We start from the raw sequence: 6,634 nt of genomic DNA, 5'->3' as shown, positions 1-6,634 counted from the left end.
ATAACCTTTATTCATTATGCTGTGAATTTTTGTGCCATGCAGGAAGCTAATTGGAGCAAGGTACTTTAACAAAGGTTATGCCTTCTATGCTGGCACTCTCAAATCCTCCTTTTTCACCGCACGGGACTATGATGGCCATGGCTCTCACACCTGATCAACAGTTGGTGGTAACTTTGTTCCTGGAGCTAGTATTTTAGGATGGTACTAGCAGAGATGAAGAGGACAACTCAAACAATGACACAGAGGTTGAAAACAACTTGGAGGGACTTAGAGGAAAACTAATATAGATTTTGTCATAATTCTAGTTGTTTAAGTTTAAAACAAGGTTTAATTTCAGGATTTCTTTGTATATTTTATATTTTAAAGTTTGAACTTATATGAATTTTTATTTCTCGATGGATCAATTTTTAGTAATTATTGGACTATTGTATCAATTTTTAGTAATTATTGTACTATTGTCACATGATAGTTAAACAAAAATGATATAAAATAAATTAAAAATAAATAAATAATAAAATATTTCAAAAATTATATAAAATATTACTACTGATGATATAAAAATTTGGTCATAAATAACTTTATAGTGACGACAAAGTCCCTCGCAATTAATAGAATAGTGCGTTGTTAATTTGAAATTTGCAAATAACTAATTGCGAGGGTATAAAGGTCTTCACAAATAGTTATTAACGACGATTGTTTTTCCTCGTTAAAGATAAGTTGTGAGGGGTTAAAAGCCCTCACAAATAAATTTTAGTGATGCCATTATTTGTCACTAAAATGTATGTCGTTAATTTGGAATTTGCAAATAACTAATTGCGAGGGCATAAAGGTCCTCATAAATAGTTGTTAATGACGATTGTTTTTTCTCGCTAAAGATAAGTCGTCGACTTTTCTTGTCGTTTGGTAATATATTTGAGGGCGAATTTGTTCAGTACCGACTATGGATTGCCCTCGTAAATTATTTATTTACGAAGGTATGGTCGCAAAATCTCTTTTAGGAACGAGAGCAAATACGACGGCCTTCGAGGGTCATATGCCCTCGCTAATACCCTTTTGCAACGAAATTTGAATTTTTGCGAGGGTATTTTTATCCTCGCTAGTAGACTCTTTTCTTGTAGTGAGGGTGAGTAGTCTAGTTAAGGATGTCATATGGACCATCTCAAAGGGGTGGTGCTCGTTTACTCAGGACACCCATCAATTGTTACTAGGACCTCAATATGGGATTAATTTTAAGCTATGGTTGAACCTAGATGAGAAAAAAATGCTTAAAGCCCCTCATCTCCATATAGGGTTTTAAGGCAACGAGTCTTCAAGGGATAGGCATTGCTATGTTCAGGTCTATATAAGACCTTAGACCACATAAGCAACCAGTTAGGTAATTTCATTATTTCTTCTAAAGTATTCTTTGAAGGATAGGTTAGGTGTGGATTAGGTTTTTTAAAGTATTATTGCAGCCCACCGCAAATTAGTATCAAAGTCTTAAGTATTGGTTGCTAAATAGTGGTTAAATTTATCCAGCTAGTCAATTCCTCCTGTCTCTTTAAAGTCATGATAGAGTCATTGTTTAACGAATTAAAAAAATGCAAACATAACTAATTAACTATGCCCAAAGAAAAAGTTTCAAATATGCTGTTGCTAACAGATTAATTGATGTTTGACAATGATGTTTTCCATTTGGTTAGATAAGTACCAAATAATTGGTAGGATGAGCACCAAATCATTAGTTTGTTTGGTGAGGAACTTGAAATACCAAGAGAAGGCCCTTTTTCCTCTATTTTTTTTTTCTGTTCTACTCTATATTTTGTCAATCACAACCTATCATATATTCTTTTTACTTTTCTTATGAAATAATCAAAGTTTAAAATTAAAAAAAAAAAAAAAAAAAAAAAAAAAAAAAACAAACAAAAAAACAAAAAAAAAAAAAAAACAAAAACTTAAACTTAAGCTTAAATGTGTACTTTAGTCTAACTAATAGATAACTACTACCTTAATTAATATTGGAGCGATCTTATTCATCAAATATATATATATATATTAGAGTGATCTTAGAAAATTATTCACTATAAATTTTTCTCTTTTTTTTTTTCTTTCTTTTTAAAAAAATAAGACCATGCATTCAATAAATTAACAATAACTTCTGTCAAACATTACAAAATTGGTAGCATCNTGTGACAGGAATGCATGTACCTCAAACGCGAGTGAAAAAAAGAGGTATTGAATGATCAATCCTGTGCATGTTGGAGTAAAACTCCTAAATCAGCACGAGAGGACATGTGACCGGGATGGCACACAGTGACTCCTATCCTCTACTGTGAATGACAGAGGGAAGGTCAGTGTCGGCGAAGTCTACCAAAATGACTTGGCATTCCGAATAAAAACCTCGTCTAGAAAAGTTCTCCGTAAATGCCTTGTGGGCATCTCCATCACAGAACCGAAGATTTAAAGAAGCAAAGTCAGAAGATGAAGAAGCTCTAGAACGCAGAGGGTTTCGAGCCAAAGTGGATTTACGTTTGGGTGCCATAGACACTACTAACATAAACATAATGAGAAAGAGATAGAGAGGGAGACAATCAGAAAAGTCCCAAAATAGTTCACATATATCAAATATATTGAACAAAGAGTACGTATGCATGGGGAATGCATGAACATGTGACATGCAAATTAAAAAGCATCATGGGCTCAGCCCAATCCAATCCTACCAACGCATAAACATAGAACACACATCTAAATGCATGTAAATATCATTCTAATGCGCATGAAATGTAATGTATGACATTTTGAACACATTTAAGTGAAATCCTAGCCTAAAATTTCAAGAAAAACTCATTAATTTTGAAAAACCCCAAAAATTTTCAAAAACCCCAAAACCTAAGCTTCAAAACATGAAATGCATGAAAAAGGAAGGAAAATGAGATCATACCAAGTGATTAGAAGCAAGTTTAGGAAAGGAACAGTCACGGACATATCGAGAGAGGTCGAGAAAATGAAGTCTGAATCATGATTGAGACTTAAATAGGAACCTCAGTAATTCTCGACAGTTGAGGTGTCGAGAGGTATCGAGCAAGGTGTCAAGGTAGGTGTCGAGAAAAAGCACGTCGACAACTGAAGGTGTCAAGGAATGAACATCAGAACCAAGAACAAAAGCTCGATTGATCGACAAGGTATCGATAAGGTATCGAGGAGATAGGAGATTTCTTGATCGATCCACCAGGTGTCGAAGAGGTGTCGAGATTGCGATAAGAAAAAGGCTTGAGAAGCTTGACAGATAACAAGGTATCGAGGAGGTGTCGAGGAGGTGTCGAGACAGCTTTAAAATGCAGTTTTTCGAGAAGTGAAATACACAGACATGAATGCAATCTAACATACACCTCAACCATTGATCCAATCAACATATAAAGCTCTTAAAAACATCTCTCAACAAAGAATTAAGCACATGGATCCTCAAAAACACACACACACACTAAACAAGTCTAACCAATTTTTTTTTTTCAAAAACAAGTCAAGACAGTTTAGTGAGCATACATTAGCACATGTAAACACTTGTGATATCCAAATCACATTGTACCTGTACATGTATCAAAAATAACAAAGAATATTGCGTGTTGTGTGTGAAAAACATCGCAAGATTGCATATGTGTATACATGTTATGACGATCTGAGATATGAGAAAATAACTTTAACTCACACACAATCATAACTGTTTGATGGGGACTATCACCTTCGAAGTACATCCTATAACTCCTATATTTCCTAGAATACGCGTTTGCAACCATATTTAAAGCATTTTTAATCTTTTTGCTTTTTATTTTCTTTGCATATTTTCTTTTGAGCATATCATACATGGGCATATAAAAGAGAGAAAAGAAATACCCAAGACGTTAAGCATTTGACATCGCACTTTTACTATGCCAAAGCATACGAATGTCTTTGACACTGCACTTTTGCTATGCCGAAACATACAAGTGTCATATTAAGATTGGCGGGCAATAGTGGTGAGATTGTTATTTATGCTTTTGTCTTAAGATTTTCTAGTCCTACCCATCAAAAAGAGTGATATGAGTGTTAAGTACAAGAGATAACTTAATCTTACTTATCAGAAACAAGAGCCACAAAGCTCACTTTCTTAGTTGTGCATAGAGATGCTCATCTAAGTTACAAGAGATACAAAATTTAGAAAACTCTGTTTCATTGGCCATCCAAGGTACACAAGTATCAAAACACACAAAACACACACTATTTTTGTATTTTTCTGATTTTTCAATTTTTTTTTTATTTTTATATTAAAAACAAAATAAACAAAACTGAAAGTAAACACATAAAAATATGTTAAAAAAGCAAAGCATAAAACTAGACCGACTCAACAAAAATGCAAAACACACAAGGAATGCAACAAACAAAAAAAAAACAAGAAGGGAAAAGAAAGTGATGAAATCACTTAGAGTCCTTTTTCTTCCACACCTTCGAAAAACCTTTCCTTTGATTAAAACCTTGAACCAGTGGGGAAGGGGAAGAATTGAAACTGTTCAAGTTCAAAAGGAACATGAGGGCTTTAAGAAGATCTCCAAGAGGAGTAAGAGAGGATTGAAGCTGATTTTGGCTTCCAGATGCTATCATGCCGTTACTCTATTGAGTGGCTAGCCACTTATAGTAATTTGGTCGAGTATGATCGGTAGCTCCACAATGACGACAGAGATGCTGCTTCTTTTGTTTAGGCTTTTGAGAGTTAGCCGTCTTAGCCCTAGGGTTTTTAGCATCTTTCTTATCTTACTTAGGGGGTGCTTTTAAGATAGATTTACCCTTGTCTAAGTTCTCACTAGCTAATTCAGTTTTAATATCAGTGTTCTCAATTTTTGTGTTATTATCAGGAGAAACAAAAACAGTATTACTAGTAGAAGCAGTATTAGAGAAAGAAAGACCATACAGTAAGCCTGTTCGATCCGAAGCAGATTTCTGATTGCTGAGCATCTCATCAAGCTTTGCACTTGAAGTCCTCTCCAGTTGAGCTCTGACTTGAAATAGTTCTACTTCAAGCTTCTTGGTTTTCTCAGCTAAGAAATTGTTCTCAAACCTCAGTGCACCAATAGTTTGATTCGCCTCATCAAACTTTGTGGACAACTCTTCACGATCAAGTTTCACATCACTGAGCTTCTTGGTGGCCAGCCTATACAATTTTTCATGCTTCTCAGAGAGCTTGTAAAGCTTCTTATAGGCTGAATGGATATCATCTTGATCATCCATCTTCTCAAATTTGGACTTCACCAGTTCTTCTTCTTCATCCACTTCTTCAACAATCCCTTCAGTAGGATTGACTGTGGCAGTGAAGGCATTTAAGATTCCATCATCCTCATTGTCGGAATCATCTTCGGGCTTAGTGTCACTCAAGGTTACAACAAGTGCCTTACTCTTCCCAATGCTCTTGAGATATGTCGAGCATTCATGCTTCATGTGATCGAATCCATGGCATCCAAAACAATTTGGTCCTGTAGGAACAGTGTACTGACCGCCATCCTTAACATCCTTCTTCCTTTTGTCTTGACTCTTTAACTAAGAAGAACTAGATTGTTTGCAGTCCTTGTCGAAGTTCCTCCCATTGGCATTTTTCATAAACTTCTTGAACTGCCTTGTACTTCATCTTGGAATCTTCATCATCGGAAGACTCATCAGTATCACTGCTCTTTGCCTTCAAGGCCATGCTCTTGCTTTTACCTATTTTGCCAATCCTAGATAGTCCTAGTTCGTAGGTCTGCAAGTTTCCAACCAGCTCAGTTAAAGGAATTTTGTCAATATCCTTTGATTCTTCTATTGCCGTAATCTTGGCATGGAATCTCTCAGGTAGAAGAAATCTGAGCACCTTCCATATAACCTTGGGTTCAGGGATGGTTTTCCCAAGATTGAAGGCTGAATTCACTATGTCCTTGAGCTTAGCATAGAACTCATCAAACGACTCATCCTCCTCCATCTTAATTTCTTCAAAGCTTGTAGTGAGCCTCTGAAACTTTGAATATTTGACAGCCTTTCCTTCATAGGTTGTCTGGAGGATGGTCCAAGCCTCCTTAGCAGTTTCAGTTAAGGATATCTTCTTGAACTCCTCATTGGTGACTGCGCTAAATAGGGCATTTAACGCTCTGCTGTTGAAGTTTGCCGCCTTGATCTTGGCGTCATCCCAATCGGCTGGTTCTTCTTTTGGCTTAGTCCAGCCAATCTCTACAGCTTACCACACCTTCTCATCTAAAGACTGCAAGAAAGCTTTCATACGTACTTTCCAGTATGCATAGTTAGTGCCATCAAATAAAGGAGGTATGATTAATAACTGTCCTCTATCCATGACAAACAGGGGTCAATGGATCAACACAGCAAAGATTAAACCTAATCAAAGTGTGTCTACTCTGATACCACTTGATAGGCCACAAACTGAATGACCCCTTGTGATTTAAACCAATTAATTAATTAGTCAAGTTGTTAATTAATCAATTAATCATGTAAATGCGTGGAAGCACAAACAAATCACCAATAAACTAAATAAGCAGCAGAAAATAAATAACATGGTGATTTGTTTACGAATGGGGAAAACCCTTGCGGCAAAAACCCCACCGGGTAATTTTCAGGTCACCACTCCCGAAACTCCACTATTATC

This window comes from Quercus suber, unplaced genomic scaffold (genome assembly GCF_002906115.3).
Source record: "Quercus suber isolate HL8 unplaced genomic scaffold, Cork oak 2.0 scaffold_150, whole genome shotgun sequence".
Lineage (NCBI taxonomy): Eukaryota > Viridiplantae > Streptophyta > Magnoliopsida > Fagales > Fagaceae > Quercus > Quercus suber.
Note: the sequence above shows the minus strand (reverse complement) of the source record.